This window comes from Kogia breviceps, chromosome 15 (assembly GCF_026419965.1).
Source record: "Kogia breviceps isolate mKogBre1 chromosome 15, mKogBre1 haplotype 1, whole genome shotgun sequence".
Classification (NCBI taxonomy): domain Eukaryota; kingdom Metazoa; phylum Chordata; class Mammalia; order Artiodactyla; family Physeteridae; genus Kogia; species Kogia breviceps.
In genome coordinates, this window is record NC_081324.1 from 19,755,781 (window position 1) to 19,777,584 (window position 21,804).

The 21,804-nt window shown below is 39.4% G+C and overlaps 1 pseudogene; it reads right to left on the reverse strand.

Annotated features, from left to right (window-relative positions):
* Positions 1–7,217: 7,217 nt before the first annotated feature.
* Positions 7,218–7,705, reverse strand: LOC131742786 (small ribosomal subunit protein uS13-like; annotated as a pseudogene).
* Between the last annotated feature and the right edge of the window lie 14,099 nt (positions 7,706–21,804).

Sequence of the window (21,804 nt, forward strand, 5' to 3'; positions counted from 1 at the left end):
GGCAACTCCATGAGGGAGATATTTTATTATCCCCATTTTATAGGTGAGAAAACTGAGGCATAGGGTTATTAAGGATAATGTTCTAGGTCACACAGATATTTAGTGGTATAGCTGGAATTTGAAACCAAGCCAGCCAGTTGAATTCTAGGATATGTGCATTTATATGCCAGATTATATACTCTTGTGATACTGGTCTTAGGAAAAGATAATTTTGGTGTTAATTAGTGGAGTTGGTGAGAAGTGATCAGATTCAGGACAGATTTTAGATTTGCTGCTGGATCTGCTGTTTGGTGAGCAGGAACAAAAGAAATTACAGGTGACTTGTAGATATTTTTGTTATGCACTTAAGGGGATGTTGTTTCTGACTTGTGACAGAATGGATATGGAATAGGTACTAAGATGAAAAGGGATATCCAGACATTTAGTTAGGCCTTGTTGTATTTGAGATATCTGTTAGACATCCAAGCATGCAGGTCAAATAGTCAATTGGAGCCATAGGGTCCACAGGTGTGGAGGCAGATCAGCCTGGAGATATAAATTCAGGAGTCATCAGTATATTGGTGAAGTTAGGCCACAGGTGATGATGAAATTATCTAGCGAGAGGTTGCAGATAGAAAAGAATATAGGGATAGAACTGAGTCTTAAATTTAGTGGAGAGAATGAGACTAGGCTTTAGCAAATTCGTGGAACAGAAGAAATCAGAAGAAAATTTCCCAGAATTGAAAAAGAACACAAGTGCTCAGAATGAAAAGGCTCAGATAGGACTAAGCACAGGGAATGTGTAAAGAGACTCCTAGAGATATATAATTGTGACATTTTAGAACACCAAAGATAAGGAGACCCTCCTAAAAAGTGGGTCATGGAGAGGTTAAAACAAAAGTTGCCTACAAAGGAGTGAGATTAGATTCCTTACCAACAGCACTCTATATTCAAAGATAATAGCCAGTAAATCAAAGGTGATAGTAGAATGAACGTTTTCAGACCAAGATGCCTGAGTACCCTTTTGTAGAAAGTTCCTTGAGGATATGCTCCAGAAAAAAAAGAGACCATATCAGGAAAAAATATACAGAATGCAGGAAACAGAGGATCCAAACCAGAGTGCAGTGATGGGAATTCTGTGTGCTAGGCCTAAAAAGCAACTAATCCATATTAGGGAAAGAGAAGGAAGACACCAAAACGGTGGTCTCTGGTAAGGAAAGAAAGGCAGAATGAAAGGATAGATAGTATAATTGTGAGTCTAGAAATGTTTGAGGCTATGCCAAAGGAAAGTGATAAACTGTGAAAAAGGAGAATCCAATTGAACTGATTCTAAGTATATTTTAGTGTAATTGGAAAATGACACTGGAAAAGAAAATGGAGTCCTAGCTTATGACATAGCTCTCATTATTGACATGACCACAGTAGATCAAATTATTGGTTTTCATCTTTTAGAATTGGCCTATAGACAAATTATGGAAAACTGTAGGAAGATTATAGGACAGATTGTAAACAGTATCCACTCTGCTATTATTAAAAGTGTAGGGCTTCCCTGGTGGCTCAGTGGTTGAGAATCCGCCTGCCGATGCAGGAGACACGGGTTCGTGCCCTGGTCCGGGAAGATCCCACATGCCGCGGAGCGACTAAGCCTGTGAGCCATGGCCGCTGGGCCTGCGCGTCCGGAGCCTGTGCTCCGCAACGGGAGAGGCCACAACAGTGAGAGGCCCGCATACCGCAAAAAAAAAAAAAAAGTGTAGATATGGCTGATGGAGATGAGAGATGGAGGAAGGGAAGAGAGGAGGAGACAAGGGTGAGAGTTTTTGAGTCCTGTCATCTTATAAAGTAGGGAGCCGAGATGTATTGTATATAATTTACGGGCCAATAAATAGTGTTTTAACTAATTTTGTTGGTACTGCAGATGTCTTCAGAGGAGAAACTATGGTGATAAAACTATAGAGAGAGAAAGATTTGGGGAGGTGGGGAATGACGTAAGTGAGCAAAATCCTCATCTACCATAGCAGGAGGCCAGTAGCCAAGAAATCATGGTGTAAATGTGCTAATTGTTTGAAGGTGAACCCCAGAAAAATGAAAAGGAAGCAGTTAAAAGTGTTTTCCTCTGGGGATTAAGACTCTGGGTGGTGAGGCATGGAAATAAGAATTGTTGGTTTTCTGTTCTTTTTGTTTCATAAATCATATGGAATTATGCCTTTGAATAAAAATGAAGAAAATGAAATGAAAAATTATAAAATGGAAATTGTTCTAAAATAAGGACATTAATTAGGAAGATGTTGAAAACACAATTTAAAACAAACAGAAGAAAACCCCACAGGAAGCCCGGAGTCTGTGTTTAAAAATACCACAATTGGAAACATAGACCTAGACAAGTGCTTTGAACTGAAATCCTATAGGACTCATCTGCAAAAAAAAAAAAGACAATTTCAAGAAAAAAGTGGTTTTTGAAAATGAAAAGAGGAGGATGGAAATACTGCAAAGTTGTAGACCAGAAATTTAGGCATGTAGGCAGATTCCTCCCCACCCCATCTCCACTGCCAAAGTTTATAAAGCATTTTGAAATGAGCTCAGAACCAATATATATATATATATATTTGCGGTACGTGGCCCTCTCATTGTTGTGGCCTCTCCCGTCGCGGAGCACAGGCTCCGGACGCACAGGCTCAGCGGCCATGGCTCACGGGCCCAGCCGCTCCGCGGCATGTGGGATCTTCCCGGACCGGGGCACGGACCCGTGTCTCCTGCATCGGCAGGCGGACTCTCAACCACTGCACCACCAGGGAAGCCCCAGAACCAATATTGAAAAATAATTAAAACATGAAAGGCGAGAAGGCACCAAAGAATTAGTGGAAGTAACTGCAGATCATGGATAAAAAGGAGATAATACAGTAAGTAAAGTGTTTCTTAGGTCTTTATTGAGGAAGTGATTAAAGAGATTCGCACTCTTTAATTGTCTTTTGAAGCAGGTAGATGAAAAAGAATGGATCAAATAGTAACAAATAAGGAGGGGGAATTCAGATCAAGGATGGAGATAATTGGCACTAGTGCCATCAATTTCTCCTCCTGTGCCCATATGGAGGCAGCCTCAGAAACTTGCTCTGCAGTTTTCCAGAATAGCCACTGAAATTGGTATGTGAGATAAAAGCTGTGATCCAGGTAAACCTAACTGAAACAGGTTATAATGAAATCACTTAGCTCCTACTGAATTTATTAAAAAGTTGGACCCAAACTTAACAGGTTTAAGAGAAAGAAATTTATAGTTTTGGGTGGCCCACACAAGAAGTATCTTCTAAAAGAGACAAGGAGTGCTCTGTGCTTTAGTGGAACTACCGACACTTTAGCCAGAAGGCTAGCCTCTGACCTCTAGTAGCCTCTAGTAACTCAAGTTACTAGACCGTAGTGTAGTGGCTGAGTTCAAGTGCAAATTGAGATAGTTGTAAAAGGCATTAACAACTCATTATACAGAATAAGTGAATTAAGGTTATAATAAGTTAAGTGCCATTTCCAAAATCAGGAATGAAACTAATAGAAAATCGGACCCTAGATCTCAGGTGCCTGGTGTCCTAGTCTAGAGTCCTTACCTTAAATGACTCAACATTCACATCACGTGAAGTACGTTTAAGATCCTAACACTAGAAGTATTAGATTTAAGGAGCCAGTTGTGGTAATTGAAAATGGTTACGTTGGGCACTGTTATCTTTACATACCTCTTGGTCTGTAAAGAACTGGTGACCTTCATGTCATTCCTTCAGATGGCAGATACTGTAGAATTAGAATTTGTGGCAGAGACTGCGAGCGATCCACTAATGTTAAGATGAACATATTGTCTTGGTTTTCCTGGAGAAAGTCCCGGTTCATGCTGTTGTCCCAGCATAAATAGTGATAGCGTCCTGTGTCTTTCTTAATAGTGTCCTATGTCGGGAGACAACTCTCCATGGGTCTGTTTCACTTCTGTACATCCTATGTGTCGGGTAATAACTCACTGTTACCTGGACTATATATTTAAAGATGTTTATAGAACAGCCTTGGAAGATAGAGAATGTGACTCTCTCCAGCACAAAAGGCAAGCACATTACTGCCACTATAGAAGATTCACTAAATTCAAAATTCTTCTCCTGTAATGCGACCAGCTATGTGTGCTTGCACCCGTCCAAGCCCATCACATTGCCTCGGTGGGACTTGGGAGGGCAAGGTAAACTGATGCAGATATGGTGGTGCTCATGCTACTTGCAGTACCATGAGCCATAAATCATTGTTCCTGACCCAGGAGTCCCATGTCTTTGGCCAGTATCCATGAGGCTGTGCCAGGGAATCTTATTATCTTGTAAATGGCATAAAATCTCAGACCCTTCAGAGTTAACTTTCTAAAAATTATATGTTGTACTAAACTAATGAAAGAGCATCTGAATTTCTGCTGGGCACCCCAGTAGAGACTGCATTTCCCATCTTTATTTTCATGGCCATGTGATCAAGCTCTGGCCAATGCAATGTGAGGCAAAGAGTTACTTCTGGATCACAATCATAAGAGGAATGGGTATGCCCTACCTTTGACCTTTCCTTCATTCATCTGGCTGGGATACAGACCTAATGGTGGCAGCTTGAGAAGACATTTTAGACTCAGGATACCAGTCATCTGTTGAGGATGGCAGAACCATCCCTTTAGGCTTGGGGTGGCTACTTCTGGACTGTAAGGGAGATATACATTTTTTATCTGACTTAAATCAGTGTATTTTTGGCTCCCTTTAATGGCAGCTTGAATGTACTCTAAGAAATGTAGCGGCAAACTTAAAGATCTCTTTGTTATTATTTTAAATAAATGAAGAAGTTGAGACCTAAAATCAATAAATGACTTGCTCATCATTACAGAGTTGAGAAAACAAAAACTCCCATTAATTCCCTCCTTCCCTATTCCTCACATCACCCATATCCAGTATTATCGGATGATATTGAATATACAAGCACAAGGTGTCCAGAGAAGCAGGAGTATAGGGAAATCTTTACAGTAAGTACACATAAATGGATGATAACATATCAATTATCCAGCTCCGGATGAAGAAAAGCATACAGAGACATAATTTGAGCTTTGTGAGTTGACAGTCAAGGTAAGACTGAGAAATTGCAAGGGTAAAAAGTACTCGGTGGAGGAGAAATAATTTATACTAAAGTGACATGGTCGACAGTTGCTTTCAATTTTCGTTGTTATGTCCCCGATGTCCAGTTCACTGCCTTCTTGGAGTGGCTTCATTAAGCAAGTGAAATTTGAAGAGGGATCTGAGAGAGTTGAAATAGTTCTCATGACAAATGGGTGAGGGAAAACTAGCTAGGCACTGACTTCATAAATCAAGCAGTATCTGTATGTTAGACACTCATGAAATGCTTGTGGGTGTGGTGAAGATACCGTGATTTTGAAGGCAAGGTTTGTAACCAAAGAGAAAATACAATTTTGCAGGGCTTACAATACCAACATTAGAAATAGCAATATGGTTTTGTAGGGAGGAAGGAAATAGGTAATTTCATAAAGATGATGGGGCTCGAGGTATGCCTTGAAAAATAGAATGTTGGAAAGTTGAAGTCTTCTTAATAGTTGAAGAATTGCCACATGGTTCTCATTGAACTGGAATGTCTTAATGACAAGTGTTTTGTTATTGTTTTTTAACTTTTTGGTGAGCTTAGTAAAAACTTCTTTCTTAATCTTGTCTCCTTGGAATCTCATGGTTTTATAGATTGGTGCAGAAGTGATATTAGGGCATGAAAGTATCTGAAGATGAAATGGAAAAACTCCAATAAAGCATTAGATTTGGGATGGACATTATTCAGAATTCTTAGGTGCCATATACAATACTGAAATGTGAAAGATTTTTGTAGGCTGAGATTCATCCGATATGTTCTCTTGGAGCAAACAAGGAGTTAGGCAATTGTTTAAAGGAATTGAGAATCAGTGTGGCACAAAAAAGCCCTTGGGCTAGGCTCTGCACCTCTGCTACCATGCATTTGTTTAAATTAAACTTTTTAAATTTTAAATTAATTGTGGTAAAATGCACATAACAGAAAATTTACCATCTTAACCATATTTAAGCATACAGTTCAGTAGTGTTAAGTAAATTCACATTGTTGTACAATCTCCAGAATTTTTTCATCTTGCAAACCTGAAATTCTATATCCATTGAACAGTAACTCCTCATTTTCTCCTCCCCCATCTTCTGGCAACAACCATTGTATATTGTTTCTATAAATTTGACTAATCTAGATACCTCACATACATGGAATCATATGGTATTTGTCTTTTGTGACTGATTTATCTCACTTAGCAAAATGTCCTCAAAGTTCATCTATGTTGTAACATGTGTCAGACTTTTTTCCTTTTTAAGGCTGAATAATATTCCATTGTATGTATATACCACATTTGTTTATCCTTTCATCCATTGATAGACATGTAGGTTGCTTCTACCTCTTGCCTATAATAATACTGCTCTGAACATGGGTATACAAATATCTCTTTGGGACCCTGCTTTCTATTCTTTTGGATGTAAATCCAGGAGTGGAATTGCTGGATCACAATTCTATGTTTAATGTTTTTGAGACATTGCTATATTGTTTTCCATAATAGCTATACCATTTTACATTGTCACCAACAGGGCATAAAGGTTCCAGTTTCTCCATGTCCTTGCCAACACTGGTTATTTTCTTTCTTTTTTTTTCTTTTAAAATAGTAACCATCCTAATGGGTATGAAGTGATATCTCGTGTTTTTTTTTTTTTTTTAAGTAATTAATTAATTTGTTTTTGGCTGCATTGGGTCTTCATAGCTGTGCGTGGGCTTTTCTGTAGTTGCGGTGCACAGGCTTCTCATTGCAGTGGCTTCTCTTTGTTGTGGAGCACAGGCTCTAGGTGCGTAGGCTTAAGTAGTTGTGGCTTGTGGGCTCTAGAGCACAGACTCAGTAGTTGTGGTGCATGGGCTTAGTTGCTGTTCAGCATGTGGGATCTAACTGGACCAGAGCTCAAACCCGTGTCCCCTGCATTGACAGGCAGATTCTTAATCACTGTGCCACCAACGAAGTCCCCTCTCGTTGTGATTTTGATTTGCATTTCCCTATGATTAGTGATGTTGAGCATAATTCTGTATGCTTATTGGCCATTTGTTTATTTTCTTTGGAGACATGTCTTTTCAAGTTCTTTGTCCATTTGAAAAAAATTGTATAAACTGTTTATTAACAGACAGTGCCCACAAATTTATTTCTTCTTGGACACATGCATGGTGCAACCATGGTGGCCTGTGGTCTTGGTGTGTTGGCCTCAGACACAAAGTCCCCAGAAATGGCACAGCCCTCTGTGGGCCCAAATCTTCTTCATTTGCTCCAGGTTTTCATGAAGTTTGTTGTCCAGACCATTGGCCAAGTCTTGGCTGTGTTTTCCATCCATCACATCCTTCTGTCTGTTGAAGAACCAGTCTGGGATCATGTACTGGTGTGGATTCTGCATAGTGGTAATCACACATTCTACCTCCTCCTCAGTGAGCTCTCCTGCCCTCTTGGTGAGGTCGATGTCTGCTTTCCTCAACATCACATGAGCAAATTTTGCCACACACCCTTAATTGCTGTCATGGATAAAGCAATTTTATGCTGCTCATCAATATTGTTGTTGAGTACTTGCAAAATGTGCTGGAACTTCTCAGGGATTACTAGGGATGTGGCAGCAGCCCCAGTAGCCCTTTTGTCCATTTTTAAAATTGGGTTGTTTTTTGTTGTTGAGTTTTAAAAGTTCTCTCTGTATTTGGGTTATTAACCCCCCATTCATACATATGATTGCAAATATTTTTTCCCATTCTATAGGTTGCCTTTTCACTCTGTTGGTTGTGTCCTTCACATGGAAGTTTTTAATTGTGATGTAGTTCAGTTTAGCTATTTTTACTTTTGTTGCCTGTGCTTTTGGTGTCATATCCAAGAAATCATTGCCAAATTCATTGTAATGAAGTTTTTCCACTATGTTTTCTTTTAAGAGAGTTTTATTGTTGAAGTCTTAAGTTTAGGTCTTTGATCCATTTTGAATTAATTTTTCATATGATGTAAGGTAAGGCTTTAACTTTATTTTTTTTGCATATGTCTATCCAGTTTTCCTAGCACCATTTGTTGAAGAGACTGTCCTTTTCCCATTGAATGGTTTTGGCATCCTTGTCAAAAATAAGTTTACCATATACTCATACATTTATTTCTGGCCTCTCCATTCAGTTCCACTGGTCTGTATATCTGTTTTCATGCCAGTAACACACTGTTTTGATTACCGTAGCTTTGTAACAAGTTTTGAAATCAGAAAGTGTGCATAATTAACTTCATTCTTCTTTTTAAAGATTGTTTTGGCTATTTGGGGTCCTTTGAAATTCCATATTAATTTTAGAATGGATTTTTCCATTCTAAAAATTTGCATTAAATCTGTAGATCATTCTGGTTTGTATTGACACCTTAATAGTATTAAATCTTCCAATCTGTGAGCACAGGATGTCTTTCCAATTATTTGTGTCTTCTTCAATTTCTTTTAGCAGTGTTTTTTGTTTGTTTGTTTGTTTTTAACATCTTTATTGGAGTATAATTGCTTTACAATGGTGTGCTTTACAACAAAGGGAATCAGTTATACATATACATATATCCCCATATCTCCTCCCTCTTGTGTCTCCCTCCCACCCTCCCTCAGCAGTGTTTGGAACTTTTCGGTGTATAAGTCTTTCACCTCCTTGGTTAGTTTTTTCCCAAGTGTTTTATTTTTTAAATGCTATTATAAATGGAATTTTAAAATGTTTTCCTTTTCAGATTGTTTATTTTTAGTGTATGTAAATGTAACTGATGTTTACATTTTGATTTTGTATCCTGCAATTGCAGAATTTGTTTATTTCTAACAGTTTTTTAGTGTAGTCATTGGGGCTTTCTACATGTAAGATCATGTTTCAACTAGAGACATTTTACATCTTTCTTTCCGATTTGGATCTGCTTTATTTCTTTTTCTTGCCTACTTATTCTGGCTAGGACTTCTAATACTGTATCGTATAGAAATGGCAAAAGCAGGCATGGCATCCCTGTTTTGTTCCTGATCTTAGAGGAAAAGCTTTCAGTCCTTCACCATTGAGTATGATGTTAGCTGTGGATACTACTCATTTTTTCACTCAGGGTTATGTTCAAAGAGAGTCTGCTCTGATGAAAAATCGTCTTATCTCTTGAGGCAGTTAAGAGGAATATTGTGATTTGCCAAGTTAAATTTTATATTTTCTTCAACTTGATCTACTCATTTAATAGTTAAGGAAAGGCCCTGGGGGTAGGCATAGCCACTTGATATTTAATGACAATGATGACAGTGAGAAGTGGCCAGAGTCTCTTAGCTCTTGGGACAGTCCTATTTCAATGAATCCTGGGTGCTTCTTCAGTTGTAAGAGTTGCAATTGTCAGTTGAATTTTGTTGTAAGCAACTCTTACCTTAGATCAATCAGACTCAGCTCTCCCCTCACCTCCTGCAATGAATTCCCTTTTCTCTTTTGATTCAAATACTGTGATGCCTACTCTATGTTACTATCTCCTCTGTAAAGACTTTCCTGCCTCAGAATTCCAATGGGCATATTTTCTAGAGCTAAAATTGTGCTGAATCACAAAGGTTCTCAGCTGCACAGGCAGTGTTATTTGTAGTTTCCAGAAATACATCTCTCATGTGTCTGTGACCCTATTTTCCAAATGGATCAAGTGCTGCTGTAATGAATGAAATATAAATTTACTTATTGAGGGTCGTCCAAAGCCAAAACATTGGGTATCATATTTTAATTGTAACTTGAAACCAGGTGGGTTAGTAGAAATCTGAGTTAAGCATGAAAAAAATCAAGAGAACACTATATCAAATTAATTTGAATTGGTATTTCCACATTTCATTTCCTTCTTGAGTAATGGTTTTGACAACATGTTGGTAAGAGTATTTTCTTAATGTTCATAAATATGGAGATATATATCTCCTTGTTGGCAAGAGTATTTTCTTAATACTCTTGCTTATATCTATGGATATAGCTATAGCTATAGATATATGGCTATAGTAGAAGTTATCAGCTGTTTCAGTGAACATGCTAAGTGACACTGTCCAAACGTTAGCATGCATTAAGTTCCACAAGATGAAAAGAGTTAGGGGGATGGATGGTGGTGATAGTTGCACAATAATGTGAATGTATTTAATACCACTGAGCTTTACACTTAAAAATGGTTATTTTATATTATATATAAATATTACATATTTATATATTATATATAAATAATAGTTATATAAAATGGAAATTTTACATTATGTGCATTTTACCACAATTTTTAAAAAGTGAAAAAAAAATGTACGCTTACTCTAACCCTCTTATCTAACCTCCCTTCCAGCCAGCACTAACAATAAAGGCCCAGGGGGGTTGGTTTCCTAAAGATGAAAAAGAAGAAGGAATGTCATTTGTCTTTTAGGTTAAAATGCAAAAGGCTTACACATACATACACAGGTAGGCAATTATGCATAACTTTAGGCAAGTTAGGATGTTACAAGAAGTACGTGCACGAAAAACTATTCAAGAAAGAGAATTTGAAAGAAAAATATGCCGTTCTCATGCCCTAGGCTGCTTTTGATAAGGAAGTAAGTAACTACTGTAACCAATTGCCTGTATTTAGCACCAACTGCTTCCACAGCACAGGGATCTCTTCCACAGGCTGGTTTGTGTTAAAGAAAGTCGTTCTGCCGGATGCAGACTTATGGAAATGTCAGGAACATCCTTTGCAGCTACTTCTGACAAGTGGAATAATCTCCAGACCAATTTTGGAGAGTTTTCTTCTGCTTGAGAGGGGGAAAAATAGTAGTGGGGGAGATTTCTCTTTGATAGATTTCAAATTTGTTACGAGTTGAGGACCATAAAACAAGTTGCTCCCTCATGTTGCTTATTGGAGCAAGAAAGCTGGAAGGTGGAGATTTATCAGTGAACTATCATATCTCGAGGGGCTAGAAGCGTTTTGGATTTCTAAGAGACCCAAATTTCCTTGCCCCAAACATACCTCTGTGCTTTACATTCTGTAGTAAAATATATGAGCAGCGTGCTGTGGAAGGCACACAATTTCCTGTCCGTCTGTGCTGTGCTACCAATCGTAGCTCACAAGCTCAGAGTGTGTCACCCTCGAAGATAGTGTTTCATCTGAGGAAGGCTGCTACCAAACTGTAGCATGTGGTTATTTGAATAAGAACAGAGTGATAAAATTGTCATTGGGAAAAGGGGCTAAGGGATCATTTTTGTGGACTTGAGAGGTAGAAAACAGAAGAGAACTTTCTGGGATTCCCAAATAATTTTAAGCAGCAGCCCAGTTTAAGGTATTGAGCCGTCAGAATTGCCTATGAATCACCCAGCCCTTTGTATTTTACAGGCACTCTTTTTGCCATTAGTGAGACTGTGTGTGTTTTGATGTTACGTGGCCTGCTCTCTCACAACCCCAAGGTCATGGGTGTCTCTTGGATGCAGTCAGGAGCCACCAGGAATTGTGCATTCTAGTTCACCAAAGATGAACACTTCCTTTTTCCATAAGGGTCCAGTAAAAAACTGAGATCAAGTGGACAGTTCTTTTTCTTGTATAGTTAGTTTTTCTGAACTGGATTGGAACTGAAGGCTTAAGATAGCCTCAGAAGGGAATTATAAGAATATTATAATTTACACCTTGTTGCAATGCAACAATTTAGAATTCAACACATGTGGTGGCTGAAATTTCAGCTAATCTGGACTTTTTATTGTTTCACAAAAGTGAAGCCTCTTCAAGACTGGGGCTTCCCTAACAGGTCCTTCATGGAGGCCTCCACCTCTGGTTCATTAACTCTTCTCCAGAGTCATCAGTTTCCCACGTGCACTCTCCTCTTCAAATACCTCTTTTTTTTTTTTTTTTTTTTTTCAGTAAGTGGGCCTCTCACTGTTGTGGCCTCTCCCGTTGTGGAGCACAGATTCCGGACACACAGGCTCAGCGGCCATGGCTCACGGGCCCAGCCGCTCTGCGGCATGTGGGATCTTCCCGGACCGGGGCACGAACCCGTGTCCCCTGCATCGGCAGGCGGACTCTCAACCACTGCGCCACCAGGGAAGCCCTCAAATACCTCTTTCCTCGCTCTAGAAGAATCCATAGGTAGAATTTCTAGGTACCTGTACACAGAATTTCTAGGCTTCTCTCTGAATCCTCATGTCAAGTGCAGCCCTAGTTTTTGGCTAGATAAACCCTGAGCTCTGTTCTAAACCATCAGAGACTCTGGGAGGAGAATGGGATCCAGTCCAGGAGAGACGGTACAGATAGGCCCTCAATTTTTGTTTGGCGTCTTCTTAACAGTTGTCAGGATGCTGCTGCTGGCTATCTTTCTAGGGAACTTGACAAATAACCATGTCACTTGAAACATTAATTTTTTTTTTTGAAAGCTACGTAGCCTACTCCCATATTATTGAAAGAACTTTTCTCCTATTAGCAGGGCTATGATGCTGTCTTGTAGAACAAGGTATTTTTTATTGTTGCCGTGAGGACAGTTGGTTTGTTCTGCTCCAGATGAGGTCTGGTGGTACCAGAAAAGAAAAATATTACTCTTTTACTGGGTTTCCTTTTTTGTTTCTCAAGGTGTGACTCCAACTCCTATTAGTTTATTTGGATTCAGAGTCTCCCTCTTGGAGGGGGTTGATGTCTGTAGCGTCTGCATCACAGAGTCTTTTCTTAACAATCAAGCTGCCTGCTAAGCACTCACTGTGTTATTTCTTTGTTGGAGGCAATCTTTTAAAGATCTCTTTAAAAGATTTAACGCTATCCTGAAGTTTTTGAGGATCTCTGAGGCAGTATCTTATCCCCTGCATTGGAGGGGATTCTGGTCTTCTTAACTTTAAGTGGGAAACCTGGATAAAGGGCTTAGGTGATCTCTGCTCAAATGGGGTGAGAGCCTGCCTGTCAGGGGCCACGCTGGCGACTGTGACTTGGTGATATTCTCACTGTTTGTGCTTCAGTGGTTTAACAATACGTTTATGAGTCCCACAGTGACCTTCCTGCCGGCAGCCAGGCTAAGCGAATGGGTGACAAGAGACTCTGCCCTCGAGGCAGCCTGGTCCTGGAGCAGGGGTCAGCTCTCTCTCACCCTTGCTTTCTTTGAACACCTCAGCCCCTCCCCCAACAGCACCAAAAAGTTGGTTGGGAGCTCAAGCACACCTGCCCATCTCCGACAACCTTACATCTACCTCTCACACCAGGCAAGATGTGGACGTGTGGCTATTTCCTCTTGGTTTTGGCTGACTTCCAGGTATGAACGCTCTTCATGTTCGGAGATGAGACGTCACAGCGCCCCGGTGTGGGTGACCCTGGTCTCCTCATCTGCTTATGATTATAAATTGGTTAACACCGGAGAGAGTCCTTTGTGCTTTTCCCTGACCTCAAGGCTGATGAGGGAGGTTTCCAGGGCACTAACTGAGAGGCTTCAAGGAGGTTAGTTGGAGAGCTTTTGTGCATCCTCTGCACTGGAGGGATGACAGGCTGTGGTTTGACTCTTACGTGAGAAATCAAAAGGGCAAAGTGGGCTGTGGCCACAGCGCAGAATCTGAGGTTCAGGACCACAGTCAGGGGTTGCAGATGTATGGGACCAAACTACATGGCAACATTACATTATCAGAACGTATGCATGTATATTGAGGAACTTGCCCAGGCTTTCACGGAGTAGGGGAAGGACAAAGCCTACGTATGGGGTTTGAGAGGGTCATGATGAAAAAGAATAAAGGAGTTTCCGATGTATTATAAGCCTAACTTGCTTGATGTATTAATTACATAAGGTATGATCTAAGTAAAAACTTGGAGCTTGCTTGCTATTCAATCGCAGGTTCAAGGTCAGTCACCCAGACCTGCCTTCCCCACGCCATCGGACACTGCCTTAGTCTAAACTCCTTCTAATTACAAAGACCAGATTGCAACAGACCGCCTCCCATGCTATCTATTTCTCATTGCAGGTAGATACCTAAAAGGAAGAACTCTGATGTCACACCTACGAAGTGACAGGAACTAGTGTTACTGTTATCTGGGAGGTTGCCAGAATGTTCCTGTTCAAAGCTCGCTTCCTCACTCCCCACCTTTAAGCTCTTATTCTGGTCACTGCCTGTTCTTTTAAGACCTGACCGTGCTGGTCCCAGTCAACCGGTCCCTCACCCCAGCCCAGTAGCCCAGGTCCTATTACCCATGGTAGCAGATCTCCTGAGAGCTAACCCCCTTTCTTCCTGGACTTCTAAGAATCCCCTACACCCACTTTTCATTGTAAAGAACCTTCCTTCCTTTCCAAGCCCAGTCACTGTGACCCTTTGCTCTTCCTTGAACCATTGGTTGCTGGCACTTGCCTGACCATGATGGAGGATTGCACTGCTGCTTGGAGTGGCCTGCTGTCGGTGAATCCACCAGCCCCAGAACTTGTTCCGCAGGGAGAAGTTTCCAGCTTTCTCCTAAGGATAAAATAAACTTATATAGCAAATTAAGTCTAGTGAGTATCCGGGGATAGTGTAAATTTGGCCTAACATTCCATACCAGCTTTACTTCTCCGTGATGCTGGAATTAAAAATGAAGCCTAAAGATGATCTTGAGGCTGAAACTGAGGTTTAACTGTTTCATAGATTTTATTTGCTGATAATAAAACAGCGACTCCTTTTAAAATAGCTCATATGCTCCAGACACTTTGCTAGTACTTCGCATATATTACCTTTCAGCTACCTGCAAAAGCAGGTTTTATGATCTGCTTTTTACAGGTGAGGAAACTGTAAAACCTCAGCAGGCTGATTCCAAACCCATGCACTTGCCCTCACCTATTGCATCACTATCTCACACTGGCTTCTTAGGAGCTACACAGTACTAGAGGGGTTTCTTTCTATTAAATATGACCTGGTTTTGTTTGAACAGTGGTTCTCAACCAGGGGTAATTTTTGTCTTCCAGGGGACACTTGGCCTTGTCTAGAAACCATTTTGGTTGTCGTGGCAGTGGGGAGGACACTAGTGGCATCTAGTGAGTAGAGGCCGGTGATGCTGCTAAATAGCCTGCAATGTCCAGGACAGCTTCCACAACACAAAATTTATCCAGCCCCAGTGTCAGTAGTACCAAGGTCGAGAAACTCTGGTTTAGAGCAATTTTAAAAAGCAGTTTGCACGACTAAAAAGAACAGTTGGATGTGCAGTTTTAGCTAAATACGTTGCTAGATCAATGAGTGGGTGGGATAAAATTTTACAAGAGAAAATATAAAATTATTCTTATTTTGTTCCAAGTCCCTAGACAGATTTTTAAATATTGGTACATATGGGCTGCCTGAGCAGGAAAGGTCCTCCAGGAGCCCCTCCTGCCTGGAAGGGATGTAGGTAAGAATAGTTATGTTAGGTGGGCTCTGATGATTTTTGACTTTTACAAAATGTTGGTGAGTTAAAGAATCCACTGTGGGGAGCCTAGCAGGTGGCAAAGCACAATGACCAAACCCTTTACTAGCGGGTATATCATCGGGGACTCCTGCATTATTTTCCAAAGTTTCTGCCTCCTTGCCCGTCTGTTAAAAATCCCAGAGAAACCTGAGAGTAGAGTTCTGAAAAGCCAGTTGAGTAACTTATTTCATTTATTTTCATAATAGGAAGGTCATGCAGGTTTGCTCACTGGAACAAATTACGCACTTACTGAATCAGGAAAGGACAATATTACTTACAAACTGTTCTCTGCTTGTCCTCGTAGCAGAGGAAAGATTGTTCTAGCATAATATAATGGCATCCAAAATATTATAGCATTAATTCAAGTAACCAGACAGTAAGAAAAAAAAGTAGCAGGCCCTGAACAGCAGTAATGTTCTGCTCCTGGAGCTGCTTAGCTATTTAAAATACAAGACAGCAGAGAAACCCCGAGACCAGAAAGTGAAAGCAAATACACGTAATGACGTAGGAAAAGAGCTTGGAAAGGGAGAGGTTAGTCACCCATTGGCCAACTTAACTGTTGACTTTTAAAATGAATTGGAAATGGGAAGAAACACATTTCCTTTTAATGTAAGAGTCCAAGTGTAATTCTTTTTTTTTTTTTTTTTTTTTTTTTTTTGCGGTATGCGGGCCTCTCACTGTTGTGGCCTCTCCCGTTGCGGAGCACAGGCTCCGGACGCGCAGGCTCAGCAGCCGTGGCTCACGGGCTTAGTTGCTCCGCGGCATGTGGGATCTTCCCGGGCCAGGGCACGAACCCGTGTCTCCTGCATCGGCAGGCGGATTCTCAACCACTGCGCCACCAGGGAAGCCCCAAGTGTAATTCTTAATGATGCTTTCCAAGCTGCATTCATATTGTTGCTGCTGCCCTGAGAAGTATAAATGATGCAAGCATCTGTGCAAACCCCATGCATTTGTGCACAACATGGTCGTGCTGTAAAGCTTCCCATAAAACAAAGCAGCCTGAATCTTCCTCAGGCTTATTTTATAATGCTGCCTGAATTTGAAAATGGATAGAGAGAGCTATTATGTACTCGTAAATTCAGGCCAATTAGGCAGAGAAACATTCTAAACATCATGCCACATTTTCCTGCATCCTATCACCTCCTTTAGGTGCTGTTCTGTGGGAGAAGAAAGCCTCAGCAGACCTTTACACACAACTTGTTTTCCTGGCAAGTAGAGAACGTGTGTCTGTAGGATTTTGGTGGGTGTAAAGCTGCTCTTTCATATGAAATGATGTCCACTAGCTCCTAGGTTATCTGTGTTTCAAAAGAATGGAAAGTAATGCAATCACAGCCTGGGGAGAAGTATTACGGAGACTGAATTAAAGGATGAACAGTTGGTGAGGGTAGATTATCCAAAGGTAGAAAATAATATACATTAGAGATAGTAAATGTGAAAATCCCTAGATATTTTAAGCGCTGTCTCTGAGCTTTAAAAGGTTTTAAATTTATTTTAGGAAATATCAATTACAAGGAAGTTAGTAAATATTAGTTCATCACTACTTACTTAGGCATCTGTTTTGTTTTTTTTTAAATTTTTATTGGAGTAGGGTTGATTTACAATGTTGTGTTACTTTCTGCTGTACAGCAAAGTGAATCAGCTATACATATACATAGATCCACTCCTTTTTAGATTCTTTTCCCATATAGGTCATTACAGAGTGTTGAGCATCACTACCTACTTATTAAGAGTAGAACTTAATTTACTGAGTACCTATTATGTGCCAAGTATTATGTAAGGTACTCAGGACGTAAACGTAAGAGACACAGTCCTTGATTTCATGGGACTTCAATTCAACAAGGGTGAACAAACAAACATAATAAATATCTTGATGCAAGTTGATAAATGCAACTAATTAAGTCTAGGGAGGAGATGGAGATTAGAGAGGTATTTAGACTGTGGTGTGGTTGAATTAGTTACTAACTGATTCAGACTTGAGTGTTGAAGGAGAGGCGCTCCTTGAGTGTGCCTGTTAGCCCTCCAACGCAGGGAACTAGATGGATAGAGGTGCTGTGAACCAAGATGGTGGCGGTGCAGGCAAAGAAACCAGTTATGAGGGAAGTGGAAGAGTTAAGTTTTTAAGAAATTGAATTTAAGGTTTCTGATTATTCAGGTAGATATTTCTAGTAGCTAGGAAGAAATATGGGTTTGGCTATTAGGAGAGAGAGTTCTGAGTTGGAAAAAATAGATTCAGGACACCTTTAGTTTAAGTAAAGCCACGACGTTTTGCTGCTTTTTGATGGGCACTGAGACGGTTTCTGGTTTTGTGTCATTTCCCTACCGGGCTATAAGCTTCCTGAAGAGTACCATGTCAAATGCATAGAGTCTATTTTCATTGTTAATTTAAAAGAAAACCTGTGGTTAAAAATCAACTGACAAATGAGTGAACTGTATGATATGTGAACCTATCTCAAAGCTCTTATAAAAAAGAAAAAGAAACAATTGATGCAATTTTCCTTTTCCAAAGTATTTCCCATAAGAAGGAAGGAAGGAAGGAAGATAGGAAACAAGGAGAACAATCTTAGAAATCGAATTCATGAAATGAATAAACTGAAAACATTTGATTCCATTAGAGATCATTCCATTTGATTTGATAAGAGATCATTTGATTCTGTCTCCTACTTTTACTGATGAGGAAACAGACCAGAAGAATGAAAATGTGTTTATTTAGAGTCACACACGCGGTTGCCTGTAACACCCAAGGCTTCTTTCTCTGTTCTTTTTGTTTGGTTTTGTTTGGTTTGGGTTGGTTTTTGTTTTTTAAATATATTGTCATGGCATTTATTATTATTAACAGTATAATACATGAATATTGGTGTTTAAAAAGACATACTGTCAGTAAAAGCAAAACAGAATAAAGGAGTGACCTTTCAGGAAGAAGAGACTCAGAATGAGGCATAAGGAAGGAGTAGGCTTGGCCTAGACTGTGAATCATGTATTCAGGGAGGCTAATTTTCTCTGTTTCTATTTTTAATAAAACCCTTGAGTTCTGGCAGCAAGTGTTAACAAGTCCACTTACTATTTGTCAAAAAACTTAAGGTCCTTAACTAATTAAACATTCCTGTCTTTTTGCATTTGACATTTTCATATCAACTAGAAACTTTCTAGACTAAATTATTCAGTTTGAAATAAAATTTTACATAATTAAACTTTTAAAAACCGACACGCATTTCAAATAGAGAACCAGCCCTAAGGAAAGCATAACTTCATGTTTTTGTTGTTGTTGTTTTATTTTATTTTATTTTTTTACACATCAGGTTCTTATTAGTCATCCATTTTATACACATCAGTGCATACATGTCCATCCCAATCGTGCAATTCAGCACACCACCATCCCCACCCCCTCCCAGGCTTTCCCCCTTGGTGTCCATACGTTTGTTCTCTACATCTGTGTCCCAATTTCTGCCCTGCAAACTGGTACACCTGTACCACTTTTCTAGGTTGTGGAACCTAGAAAAATGCGTTAATACACTTAATACATTCTAGCGAACATAGATACATGTGTTAATATACCATATTTGTTTTTCGCTTTCTGACTTATTTCACTCTGTATGACAGTCTCTAGATCCATCCACGTCTCAACAAATGACCCAATTTCGTTCCTTTTTATGGCTGAGTAATATTCCATTGTGTATATGTACCACATTTTCTTTATCCATTTGTCCATTGATGGGCATGTAGGTTTTTTCCATGACCTGGCTATTGCAAATAGTGCTGCAGTGAACATTAGGGTGCATGTGTCTATTTGAATTATGATTTTCTCTGGGTATATGCCCAGTAGTGGGAGTGCTGGATCATATGGTAATTCTATTTTTATTTCTTTAAGGAACCTCCATACTGTTCTCCATAGTGGCTGTATCAATTTACATTCCCACCAACAGTGCAAGAGGGTTCCTTTTTCTCCACACCCTCTCTAGCATTTGTTGTTTGTAGATTTTCGGATGATGCCCATTCTAACTGGTGTGAGGTGATACCTCATTGTAGTTTAGATTTGCATTTCTCTAATAATTAGTGATGTTGAGCAGCTTTTCATGTGCTTCTTTGGCATCTGTATGTCTTCTTTGGAGAAATGTCTATTTAGGTCTTCTGCCCATTTTTGGATTGGGTTGTTTATTTTTTTAATATTGAGCTGCATGAGCTGCTTATAGGTTTTGGAGATTAATCCTTTGTCTGTTGATTAATTTGCAAATATTTTCTTCCATTCTGAGGGTTCTCTTTTTGTCTTGTTTATGGTTTCCTTTGCTGTGAAAAAGCTTTGAAGTTTCATTAGGTCCCATTTGTTTATTGTTGTTTTTATTTCCAGTACTCTAGGAGGTGGATCAAAAAAGATCTTTCTGTGATTTATGTCAAAGAGTGTTCTTCCTATGTTTTCCTCTAAGAGTTTTATACTGCTCGGTCTTACGTTTAGGTCTCTAATCCATTTTGAGTTTATTTTTGTGTATGGTGTTAAGGAGTGTTCTAATTTCATTCTTTTGCATGTAGCTGTCCAGTTTTCCCAGCACCACTTATTCAAGAGACTGTCTTTTCTCCCTGGTATATCCTTGCCTCCTTTGTCATAGATTAGTTGACCATAAGTGCATAGGTTTACCTCTGGGCTTTCTATCTTGTTCCATTGATCTATGTTTCTGTTTTTGTGCCAGTACCATATTGTCTTGATTACTGTAGCTTCGTAGTATAGTCTGAATTCAGGGAGTCTGATTCCTCCAGCTCTGTTTTGTTCCATCAAGACTGCATTGGCCATTTGGGGTCTTTTGTGTCTCCATACAAATTTTAAGATTTTATTTCTAGTTCCATAAAAAATGCCATTGGTAATTTGATAGGAATTGCATTGAATCTGTAGATTGCTTTGGATAGTATAGTCATTTTCACAATATTGATTCTTCCAATCCAAGAACATGGTATATCTCTCCATCTGTTGGTATCATCTTTAATTTCTTGCATTAGTGTCTTACAGTTTTCTGCATACAGGTCTTTGTTCTCCCTAGGTAGGTTTATTCCTAGGTAGTTTATTCTTTTTATTGCAATGGTAAATGGGAGTGTTTCCTTACTTTCTCTTTCAGAGTTTTCATCATTAGTGTATAGGAATGCAAGAGATTTTTGTGCATGAATTTTGTATCCTGCAACTTTACCAAATTCATTGATTAGCTCTAGTAGTTTTCTGGTGGCATCCTTAGGATTCTCTATGTATAGTATCATGTCATCTGCAAACAGTGACAGGATTACTTCTTCTTTTCTAATTTGTATTCCTTTTATTTTTGTTTCTTCTCTGATTGCCGTGGTTAGGGCTTCCAAAACTATGTTGAATAATAGTGGCAAGAGTGGACATCCTTGTCTTGCACCTGATCTTACAGGAAATGCTTTCAGTTTTTCACCATTGAGAATGATGTTTGCTGTGGGTTTGTCATATATGGCCTTTATTATGTTGAGGAAAGTTCCCTCTCTGCCCACTTTCTGTAGAGTTTTTAAATGGGTGTTGAATTGTGTCAAAAGCTTTTTCTGTATCTATCGAGATGATCATATGGTTTTTAATTTTCAATTTGTTAATATGGTGTATCACAATGATTGATTTGCGTATATTGAAGAATCCTTTCATTCCTGGGATAAATCCCACTTGATCATGGTGTATGATCCTTTTAATATGTTGTTGGATTTTGTTTGCTAGTGTTTTGTTGAGGATTTTTGCATCTATATTCATCAGTGATACTAGGCTCTAATTTTCTTTTTTTTTTGTAGCATCTTTGTCTGGTTTTGGTATCCGGGTGATGGTGGCCTCATAGAATGAGTTTGGGAGTGTTCCTTCCTCTGCAGTTTTTTGGAAGAGTTTGAGAAGGATGGTGTTAGCTCTTCTCTAAATGTTTGTTAGAATTCAACTGTGAAGCCATCTGGTGCTGGCCTTTTTTAGTTGGGAGATTTTTAATCCCAGTTTCAATTTCGTTACTTGTGATTGGTCTGTTCATATTTTCTATTTCTTCCTGGTTCAGTCTTGGAAGGTTATACCTTTTGAAGGACTTGTCCATTTCTTCCAGGTTGTCCATTTTACTGGCATAGAGTTGCTTGTAGTAGTCTCTTAGGATGCTTTGTATTTCTGCAGTGTCTGTTGTAACTTCTCCTTTTTCATTTCTAATTCTATTGATTTGAGTCCTCTCCCTCTTATTCTTGATGAGTCTGGCTAATGGTTTATCAATTTTGTTTATCTTCTCAAAGAACCAGCTTTTAGTTTTATTGATCTTTGCTATTGTTTTCTTTGTTTCTTTTTCATTTATTTCTACTCTGATCTTTACTATTTCTTTCCTTCTACTAACTTTGGGTTTTGTTTGTTCTTCTTTCTCTAGTTCCTTTAGGTGTAA